Source organism: Micromys minutus (assembly GCF_963924665.1).
Source record: "Micromys minutus genome assembly, chromosome: 1".
NCBI classification, from domain to species: domain Eukaryota; kingdom Metazoa; phylum Chordata; class Mammalia; order Rodentia; family Muridae; genus Micromys; species Micromys minutus.
Window position 1 is genome coordinate 2,837,345 of NC_137969.1, and position 12,115 is coordinate 2,849,459.

Consider the following 12,115-nt stretch of genomic DNA (forward strand, 5'->3'; position numbering starts at 1 on the left):
ATAGCTACTGCAGAGAAATTGATATTAAACCATATTGATGTTCATAATTGAGCTTCCAGAAATAGGAAATAATCTGGTGCCCATCCAGAAAGCTTCATAGTTATTGGCTGGCATTTACAGTGTTACCAGTTACTTTCTGATTATATTTGAAGTATACCCACACAAAACATATGCCTGTTATCCAATAATTGAAAATCAACAACAATAACAACAAACAAAACAATTTAGAGGTTAGAAAGTTTACTATTTTTCCATTTCTACTTCTTAGTCCATTACAAAGAGAAATGAGGGCAGGAACTCTAATAGAGCAGAAAACTGGAGACAGGAGCTCAAGCAAAGATGATGGAGACATGCTTCCTTCTGGCTTGTTTCTCCAGCTACCTCGGCTTGTTTTCTTATATATCACAGGACACTAACCACTTATGGATCTTGTATTAATTTTCATATCCTGAAAAAATTCCTCTCTGATGTGGATGGAGAAATACACTAATTTATGTATATAGGGATAAGAGCCTGAAAACTGTTTATTATTATGATTATCTGGCCACATGATACTATTATTGTCTCCTATTAGGCCTAAGAACTAGACAACCATTTTATTTCAATTGTTGGTTGATTGTTTGTTATCCCTAAGTAGACTTGGATATTTCAAACAAAGCACATAGATACTTATAGGGGAAAGCAGAGAAAGAATTAAAGAGTTTGAAGGAAGAAAATAGTGATTGTATTGATCAGAACATTCTATGTTGAAAATTATCGAAGAAAAAATATTAGAATACATTTAAACAAAGTTTAAGAAAAAACAGGGAAAATCTAGGGAAATATCTCAGCAAATGTTGCTCTTGCTTTTCAAGCATGATGAACTGAATTTAATTCCTGCGTAACATGTAACTTTTAATGTTGGCAAGAAAGAGCATTATGACTGAGGTAACTTACAGAAGAGTAACATACAGGGTATCTTACAGAGACTTGCTTACAGTCATAGAAAGGATGAGCCCAAACCGCCATGGCAGGAAGCATGAAAACATCCTTCATGGATTTAGAGCAGTAACTGAGATGTAACATCTGGGTGAACAACCACAATGTAGAGAGAGAGATAAATATTAATAATGTGGGCTTTGAAACCTCTAAGCCTGCCCCCAAAGGTACATCTCTGTCAATATATATATATATATTTCAAAATAGTACTAATAACTAAAGACCAAGCATGTAGATCTTTGAGTGAGTGCTGGTCTCATTCAAACCACTACAGAGATAACACAAGAAAGTATAAAGAGTGCTTTGAGTAGAGGAATGGTAAAAGTAGAGAGGAAGCATACAACAATAGAGATTTAAAACTGACACACACACATACACAAACACACACACAAACACACCCACATATACATTACCCAATGTTTTATATAAGAAATTCTACCAAAGCCGCAAATAATATTAAATGTCTTGGGGTGATTCTAACTGAAAAAGTGAAAGATCTGTAGGACAAGAACTTCAAGTCCCTGAAGAAAGAAATTTAAGAAGGTAACAGAAGACTGAAAAACATCCCATGGTCAAAGAGAGGATTAACATACTGAAAATGGCCATCTTACCAAAAGCAATCTACAGATTTAATGCAACCTCTATTGGAATTCCAGCACCATTTTTATAGACCTTGAAAGAGCACTTCTCAACTTTATATGGAAAACAAAAACAAAACAATTAAGTGAGGATAGCCAAGACAATCCTGGCCAATAAAAAACTTTTGGAAAAATCACCATCCCTGACCTCAACCAGTAGTAATTAAACCTACGTGGTATAGATAAAAAATAAACATGTTGATCAATAGAATATTTTCAAAGACCCAGAAATGAACCCACATACCTATGGACAATTAATTTTTGATAAAGAAGCCTAAAGCACACAATGAAAATAAAAGTACTTTCAACAAATGGTGCAGATTTCAGTGGATGTCTCCATGTAGAAGAATTCAAATAGAGCCATATTTATCACCCTGCATGAAACTCAAGTCCAAGTAGATCAAAGACGCCACATAAAACTAGATGCAGTAAATCTTATAGAATGGACAGTGGGAAATATAGAGAATACATTGTTACAGAAGAGAGTTTTCTGAACAAAACAAAAATGGTTCAGGCTCTATGACCAGCATAAATGAGAACTCATGAAATTGAAAAGTATTTGTAAGACAAAGGGTCATTGTCAATAAGGACAAAAATGCAGCCTATACTTTGGGAAAGAATCTTCACCAATCCTACATCTGAAGGAGGGGTTAATGTAAAAAATTTATAAAGTACTCAAATAGTTAGAAACTAACAACCCAAATAATGTAATTGAAAATGGGCTACACAGCTAAGCAAATAATTCTCAACAGAAGAATCTTGAATGGCCAAGAGGCACTTATAGAAATGTTCAAAGTCCTTAGTCATCAGGGAAATGCAAACCAAACAACTCTCAGGTTTGATTTTATATACTTCTGAAGGGCTAAAATAAAAATCTCAAGAAGTAGCACATGCTGGGAACAAAGTGAAAGAAGGGAACCTCTTTTATCGCTTACTGGAGTGCCATCTTGTACAACTTTGGAGATCAACTTGGCTTATTCTCAGAAAACTGGTAATAGTTCAACCTTAAGACCCAACTATACACAAAAGATGCTCTACCATTCCCCAAAGACACTTGTTAAACTATGTTCATAGAAGTCATAATAGTCAGAAACTATAAAGTATCTGGATGTCCCTCAACTGAAGAGTGGGTAATGAAAATCTACATAATGGAATGCTATTCAGCTATTTAAAAAAAGTCATCATGTATTTTTCAGAAAAATGGGTAGAACTTGATAATACCATCATGAGTGAGGTAACCGAGTCCCAAAAAGACATGCATGGTATGTAATCACTTGAATATTAGCTGTAAAACAGAGGTATGATGTTATACTTCACAGACCCAAAGAAACTAAACAGTAAGGAAGGCCCATACAAGGAAGCTGGGATTTTTCTCTAGTAGAAGGAGGAATTAACTAGTCATAAGATGCAGATGAAGGAAAGAAACTGGGAGAGAGTAGTGATGTGGAAGGGAATTGGGTAGGGGGTTCATCATCATATGTGTGGAAGGACAATGAGAGATGACTAGATGGTCATGAAAGTGAATGGACATATGCAGCTGACAGCAGTGAGGACATAAGGAGCATCTTTAGGTCAAGCATAGGACATGGGCTAAGGGAGGTGTCCAAGAATCAGTGGGGGAGACCTTAACTGTAACTCACAACATGGGAGATATGGAATCTGAAGAAAATACCTCCTGTAGCCAGGTAGGAATGCTGTGGATCTATAGAGAAAGAAATTGACCCATGACAATTTTAAGGAAGGCAAGGGGGATGGAGCAGATACTGAGAGAGCAAATGGCCAACCAATAACTGGCCCAACTTGAGATCACCCCATGGGCAAGCACCAATCCATTACACTATTGAAACTCTGATGTGCTTGCAGATATGTACAGTTGTCTTCTGAAAGGCTCCACCAAGCAGTTGACTCACACAGATGCAGACACAACCAAACAGTGGCCAAAGCTTGGGGACTCTAATGGAAGAATAGAATGAAGGATTGCTACCCTAAAGGGATAGGAACTCCACAGAAAGGACTTCAGTATTAACTAACCTTGAACTTTTAGCGCTAAGAGTATAAACCACCAACCAAAGAACAAATACTGGGAGGACCTCAGCCTTCCTGCATGTATGAAGCAGATTGCAGCTTGATCTTCATGACAGTACCAATCAACTGGAACAGGGGATATTCCAAAAGCTGTTTCATATATGTGGGATATGTTCTAGGTGGACCACCTTGCCTGGCCTTAGTGGGAGAGGAAGTACCTAGACTTCAGAGACTATATGTTCCATGTTCTTGCTCAAATGAGAAGGTTGGGAAGAATGGGGGGAAGGATTATGGGACAGGATAATTAAGAATAATGCAAGAAGAAGGTAAAGTGAATCACTAAAATTAGTAAATTAGTTAACTAATTATAAGAAAGAAATGCTAACAAAATGAAAAAAAAACTTGACTAAAGTCATAATGCAGAAAACATTTAATATCTGACAGAAAATCATCTGCATAAAATTTTTAGAGATACCAGTTGTCCTTGAAGGCAAGTTTGTCAAAATAGATCCAAGTGTTTTAGTGGGAAATTACAAATAAAAGCAAAGAATTTAAATAAGGGACTTATATAAAGAGGTATGATTAATATTTATAGTTATATGGGATCTATTTGTATTCTGTAATATTTTAATTTATAACATGTATACATTGTTTAAAATAAAGTAGACCTGCATTATTATATTCAGATTTTCTAATTTATCTTCCCTTAGCATAAAACCATACAAGTCACCCACAAACAAATGGGTGGTGAAGTTTATGACAAAATAAACGCTAATATTTTGGTGGTAACCAGGAGTTAATTAAAAGACAAATCTATTCATCACCCTTTGTCACAGCTTCTTCCTGCTATAGCAAATGGTGATCATCACAGAAAGTCACAATTGAATACAAAAAAAAAAAAAAAAAAAAAAAAAAAAAAAAAAACAGTTAATAAATCATTTGAAGCCTAGCCCCTGTGGCTTCATCTATATTACAGTTCCTGCATCTGTGGCTCAGGAAACAGCATCTTAGAGAAAAATTAGAATGTCAGAGTCATTTCTGGAATAAAATTTCTTCCAGGATGGCTGTGTAAACAAGACATCAAAAATGGGAATATCAGTAGACCATGCTAACATAGAAAGAGAAAATTGGCATGGCATCCCTCCTGTAGTCAAAGATCCACATGCAACTAAAAACTCTGAGTGAAGGAAAATTAGCCTCTTCCAGAACTGAACCTCTCTTTGTCCAAGGTAGATGGTTAGCTATAATACCATCTACACACAAAGAACACAAATAGAATTAATGGTTGTATTTATATATGGGGGTGTACATACAACTGAATACAAACATATGTAAAAATATCAAAGTAAAGCAAGCTGCCACTTTTAAAAATGTGGATGGACATAGGAGAGGTTAGAAGACGGTATCTGCAAGATGATGGGAGGATAGGGAATGTGAAAGTGATGTATTTCTATTTATTTAAAAACAATTTTAGATTAGAAAGAAGAGAGAGTTAAAGAGAGAGGGAGGAGGAGGAGTGAGAGAGTGAGAGAGAGAGAGAGAGAGAGAGAGGGAGAGAGAGAGAGAGAGAGAGAGAGAGAGAGAGAGAGAGAGAGAGAGAGAACTAAATTTTGTCCCACTTTGGGACTCAAATTTTAAATGAATTTGATTCTTCAGAATTTATATGATTTGCAATTGTTATGGCTTCTATAACCTTATCAACTATCAATATATTTTCAAGAATTTTTAATTTGATTCTTAAGTATAGGGTATGCAATCTCCTGAAATCTTCAACTATCCTACTAAAACTAGTGACCTAATTCCATATGGATGTACAATTTTAAGTCAGTGTACTTTGGTGCCAAAATATTTTTCCTGTTTCCCAGGAAATTCTATTTTAAGCTATACACTATGAATTGCTGGGAGTCATCATAAAGTAAGAATTAATTCAGGAGAAAAATATACATTTATGTATATGTATATATATATATATATATATATATATATATATATATATATATATACAGATAGATAGATGTCACAAAAATAGATATGGTTTAATATTCTTGCTGAAGAGTATAGAAAATTATCGTTCAACATTAGCTTACTTAAAACTATGACTAAATCTGTGAAGAAGCATTTGTTGGCTATTGTCATGTTTACATATTGAATGTAGTTGCAAAGACAATATCAGTCATCAGTTCACAAAATTAAGGACAAGGTTAAGATTAAATCAGAATAGTCAATATCTGTTTCTTAACATGAGTATTATGGAGTATGAGATAAAGAATAGCAATACAGGAACTTGGCAAAGTGAGGCATATTACAGAAGAAATACAGAATTTCCATTTTGTAAGTACAATAAACAGAGAGCCATAGAATTCAGTAAAAGTTCCTACAGCTGATATCTTCCTTTAAAATACTTCAACTAGTATCAATGCATATTGCCTTCTCCAAAAATATGTTAGATTTCTGCCTTTTTTCAAAATATGTTAATGATGCATGCATTTATAATATAAATTAAAGATTAAAAACAACAGACACAATTCTTTCAAGTTAGTCATACGGTGCACATATTTATTATACAAGTAATATTTTAGGAAACATAACTATTACATTGCCTGAGCTGGCCATTTGTACAAGTTCATATAACTGCTAAATACATCAGCACACTTCTTGCCATGTAATAATATAGTGAGGCTGGTGGTAAAGATATCTGTATTCCAATTGATCTGTATTTTTAGTCTTCTTTTGTTTTCTGAATATACCAGCTATCCAAAGATAGTAGTTCAAGAAAGAATATTTCTAGAAGACTTTTTATAACTGAAAGTTTGCTTCAAGCTATTATAATATGTATCTCATTGAAGGAACCTAAAGGTGCAAAAACAAATGTTTAATGCATGCTAACCTTTAACAAAACTCTGATTATGGATACAGTTATTCTGTAGTTTTAAAAATATATTACAATTTTCCTCACTTGAAGGAGACTATTGTGTATTCTCATTTAACTGAATTAATATGTAAATGTAGAACAAATCAAATATGAAATAGATTAATGTAAGGTATCCTGTTATGTTGTTTGCTAGTGGTTGTGATTGATCAGCTACGCAAATGTCGATCTATAAATATAAAACATTTACATGCAAATGGAACTAACATAACACACTTAAATAAAAAAATATGCCCCTAGAGTTGATAAAAATTTTGACCTTATATGTTTAATAAGTACCTCAGTAAAATGTAACAGGTTTTAAAAGACAATTGTTGAATGAAATCATGACTAAACATGCAATGATTCACAGATACGTGTCTTGTACATTTAAATACTCCAAAGCTTTATGATTAAGGTGAATGTAATAAATTAAAATTGCAGTTGGTTTTGAATTGCTTATCTCCATAGCAGATTTAAATTCAATGTTATTGTGATATTTTCGACATGACTGTGGTGTTTAAGAGTTTGGAAGTGAAAAGGTCCACAGTGCCAGTCCATGTGTATTCTAATTCGATCTCTTCAAAGAGTGCAAACCCTCAATGGCACTACTGTATTTACAAAACTTTCCCAGGGCCGTGGAATCCTGTGATCTCTACTAACGCTGACCCTCTCTTCCAACCTCTTCTAGAAAGGTGTGCTATGTGAGGAAAACATCATGTCCTTGTAAAAGGGTTTCTCAAGTAGGATCATGCTTGAAGTACAACAAGCCCATTTCTGAACCTAACTGAAAAACCATTCTGTGGACCTGAGTTCAAAATCTACCTATTATGTATAGGTAATCCTTTAACTCTTGCAAGGAGCTAGTTTTGGTGGAACAACTGGAATTAGCATATTTCTTAGCATTTTGTTCTTTTTTTTTTTGTTTTGTTTTGTTTTTTAAAACAAGCACAATTACTTTGTTGTCTGAATGGTGTAGCATCTCAATTTTTCTAAAAGTCTACATAGCACAGCACATGATTCCCCAATATTGAGCTAAATACTAAAACAGCCAATTCAGTAAGGGATAGAGTTAGAGAAAAGAAGGCTTTTAGGACACTATTAAAGCAAGAAAGAAATGTTTGAGTGAAAGTTAAAATTGTTCTTATTTTATAGAGAGAGTGTTTCCAAACTGCAAATAAAAATTGTCTAGGCCATTACTCTTAAACCAGCGAAATACAGACAAGTTTTAATAATCTCTATTTTGTATTGTCATATAAACAAATGGGTTGAGATGAAGGGGATTTTTCCAGATAAAGAAATTTTGAAGTTTTCTGTCACCTGTTAAAAAACTCCTTGCATAGCTAAATATATCCCCTTTCTGTCCACAGCACTCACTTCTGTCAGTGATCTACATTAATATAAAAGTAGCCACAATATTTGAGATAATGAGTTATTAGGAATCAATTTTAAAACACAAAAATTTGAAATATGAAACCACAATTTTTGATTGACTTTTTTGTTTTCTTAAAAATTAGAAATTACTATTAAAAAATCAAGAGTTCAATGTTGTTTTCTTGAATTGGTCATACATTGCAGAAGTATTAAGTGTCACCATACCTTTTACATTGGTCACTTTCTCTGCCACACAATTATTAGAACAAATGAGGAAAAGAAAGCTGTGATCTGTACATAGAGGATTACCATGAAACAGCTGCCATCATGCAGAGCAAGAAGCAGAAAGATTTGAGGAGGCACAAATGGTACAGGGATGGACGGGATCCTGTGCTAGATGGTATGGTGAGTTCATTGAATAACACGGATTGTGACTATTCAGAGGAAGTGAGCATTTGAACTGTTTTGTGCAACCAATCTGCATTCTGCACAAGGTGAATGGCAGCTATTACACAGTGGGGCTCAGAGGTCTCAGGAATAGACTCCTGACCCTAATTTTTCTCTTTTAGAAAAGGTATTATGGTGGCAATGTCAGAAGAGTCTGCTGTAAGCTGAAGCTGAAAAACAGTAAACTTGGGCTGTGTTATTATCCTCACGAGAGATGAGAAAAAGTGTGTCATAGGCAGGAGCGTGAGGTCAGTGGCTACTGTGCTTTTGGGAAAACTTTATGTGACAATTAAGCTAGAATTAGCCCTATTCTTGCCAAAAGCCACAACTCCTTGTGGTATTATTAAAGAAAGCTACCTGACTAATCAACCAAATAACATGTGGCCAAGAATCTGATGCCTGCGTTGGCTGAACCAAGTAATCAGTGAGTGTTTCTAATGGGATCTGTATGGGGCCTCATTTGGGCAGCATGGTTCTCAAGGAGCAACTCCTGTGAGCAAAAAAAAAAAAAAAAAAAAAAAAAAAGCAGAATTAGGACGGTTTGCTTCATTGCTGGCTTGCATCTACAGTGGTTCACATTATACTTACTCTTTGGTTTTCTTTGTATGTTTCTTTTACTTTTTAGTCTTTGCAGAGTTGTGAGAAAATCAATACATTTTGTTTTAAGATGTTTTGTTTTCTCCTATTGGACCACATTTTTCACTAACATTTGTTCTAGACTTTAAACTGGACACACATAGATTTCTTTGAGAAGTATCAATGCTATATAAATGAATTAAGGAAAGTAGAAATTTGAAGCTGCATACAAATAAGTGGAAATAGAGAAGTCTAAGTAATCCCATGATTGTCACTAATGAAGATATAGAGTACCAACAAATTATGCAGGCCTAGTTACTTCATTATAGTCCCCAGTATAAATTTACATCTGGCCTTGACCTCAGTAACTACAGTATGATTGAATGTCTCTTTAAATTAACCAATTACTGTTTAACTTCTTTCAAGTTTCAAGAATTATATATGGCCTATAGATGAATAATGTATTGTCTGTCCCCATCTGATCAATTTGCTTGCAATTATTTTACTCAGCCACGGGGCTAAATGCAGGCAACATGGAATGCTTGTATAGAAAGTCTTCAGAGCAGTTATTAAAAATCACTCAAGAGGATACCTAGAAAGCTCAACCAAATTACTGGGATAGTTTACCTACATGTAATCCAACTGAGGTTAATGACTTCAAGGATGGAACCATCTAATACTGTATATGCATGTATACGCTATGTAAATGTATATGTAAACATAGATAGGTTTTAGTTTTTGTCAATTTTTTTTTTTTTTTATAGAATATCCAGGAGAGTTAAATTTTGGAATTGATGAAAAATCAATTAAAATCATAGCTTGTTTTTGCAAAGTTAAACTTGTTCACTGTTGTGTAAGGGCAATCATGTTAAATCCTTCGCAATGGATTCCAGGTTTTAAGGGTTATAGTGCAGTTAGAGTTACAGTCGCATAGAGTCAATGGCTTCCTGCTGAAGTGCTGTCAAAAGACTCAAATCCAGGCAGCAGAGCAATTTCATTCAAAGAGCTGTTTTGCCCCATGGCTACCACCAGAGGGCTCAGCAGGAATTGTTCTTCCAATAGCTCCTGGAGTTACTGAACTACCAAATTTAAAGTGGTTTTGCCACAGGACACTCTGGGAAAAAACTGAGTATCAGAGGATGCCTTAACTAGACTCAGCTAGAAGAAGTAACTAGGATGCTGCTGTAGAAGAGGGCCAGTGCTTCTGAAAGTCTCTGTATTAACAGTTGCTTCCAGCCAAGCCTGTAGTTAGCCAGTATGTTCAATAAAATCTGAAACTACAACCTAAGAAAGGAAAGAAATAATCATTTGGTGTGTAGCCTAGTCCCTCTATGCCATTATCTGTACACACAGCCTTGAAACACTGCTTAGATGTTTGATGTACTGCACATCTTAATCTCTAGTATGAATGACTAAAACAGAGAAGAATTGGGTGAAAGCAGTAATGTGGGCATGTAACATAGAACAGAAAAAATGCATTTTGCTATCTTCTAGCAACTGATCCAGGTGTAAACATAGGAGAGGAAATTTTAGTTCACTGGGCAGTTTTTAATATGCCAGGAGAACTTGGTTTTAAGGTTTCTGAGGTATGTAGTAATCTCCTACCTTGTCCATGTCTCAGGCTTGAGAACAAGTGTTAGGAGTATTTTACATAAAATGGAATTTGTATGGTTATTGAGAAATAACCATATGACTGTTAGTCAAAGTGCTTACTCTAGATGATAAAATGTAGAACCATTTATTCTCTAGACTTTTCTAAATGACCAACTGGGACATAACAGAATAAGAAAAATTATGCTTTTGTAACAAAAATTGTCATCAAATGTTTCAAAGACAGAACAAACGGCTAAAAACCCAAACCTGGGAACACTGAAAAATTTAAGGAAAGTGATTCTGTCAGGTGAATATGAAAAAGGAAATATAAAAGGAAAACAATAAAAAAAAATAAAGGATATAATTGGGTTAGGGTTTAGGCACTAGATAAGAAAATAAGAAAGTACATAATAAAGAAAGGAAGAAAAGAAGGGAGGAAGGATAAAAAATAAGAAAGAAGTAAGAAAGAAAGAGAGGGAGGGAGGGAGAGTGGGAGAGAAAGAGAGAAGGAAGGGTTGGAGAGAGAGTGTTTTTATTTAACAACTTTATTTTACAAAACAAAGATAAATGTACAGATTTTAAGCATTTTTTGCATAAAATTATACAATACATTTTTGTCAGTACTTTTTTTTTAGAGTGTTTTCGATAGCTATGTGAAATGGCTTGCTTCCCCAGTGTAATGGAATGCCAGGGAGTAAGGTGGGAGTGGGTGAGGTTGGAGTAGGTGGGTGGGAGGAAGAGCATCCTCATAAAAGTATGGAAGGGGAATGGGAGAGGGGGGCACCTGGAAATGGGATAACATTTGAAATGTAAATACATAAAATATCAAAAAATGCAAAAAAGACTTGTGGACACATATGTTTGTGAGGCAGGTGTTCACATGTACATGTGGTATCTAGAGGTTGACCTTGGGTGTCTTCCTCTAATGTCCTACATTTTTAACAATAAGGTTATTTCCTGAGGAATTTATCTCTGACCATAAAACTTGTTGATATGTCTAATCTAGCTGACCTTGATACTCTCTCTGTCTGACTCCCAAGTTCTAGGTCAGAATTTTATGTGGGTTCTGTGAATTCCAATCTCTGACCTACAGCTTTAACACCAGATACTTTATTCACTCAGAGAAGTGCCCAGTCCCCTAGTGAAAATTGTTTTTATAGTGGCATGAAAATTGATGTAGAATTTATTTTATCATGCAGGAGTTTCCATACAAAGATACTATGTTGCCAATAATTAATTAGCCAAGAGCAATAGCTAATGTCTATATTCTGAACATTCAGGCATCCCAGGAAGGACATTTGAAGAGAAAGACTAGGAACCTGGGGAAAGAAAAAAAACATTCTATTTTGTTTTCAAAACTAATTTGTTGTATAATAGATCATGATAATATATATTCTTATTTAAAATTGTATTATAAGACCAGGATGTGAACCTTCTGCACTCTCTTTGTTCCTCTGGTCACAAACCTCAGGGTCACATCATCACTGCAACAGAACTCCAGCTGCAATTCCCCCTCCTTCCTGGCCACACCTCCTGTGGATTCCACAGACAATCCCCCTGACCTGAATCCTATATC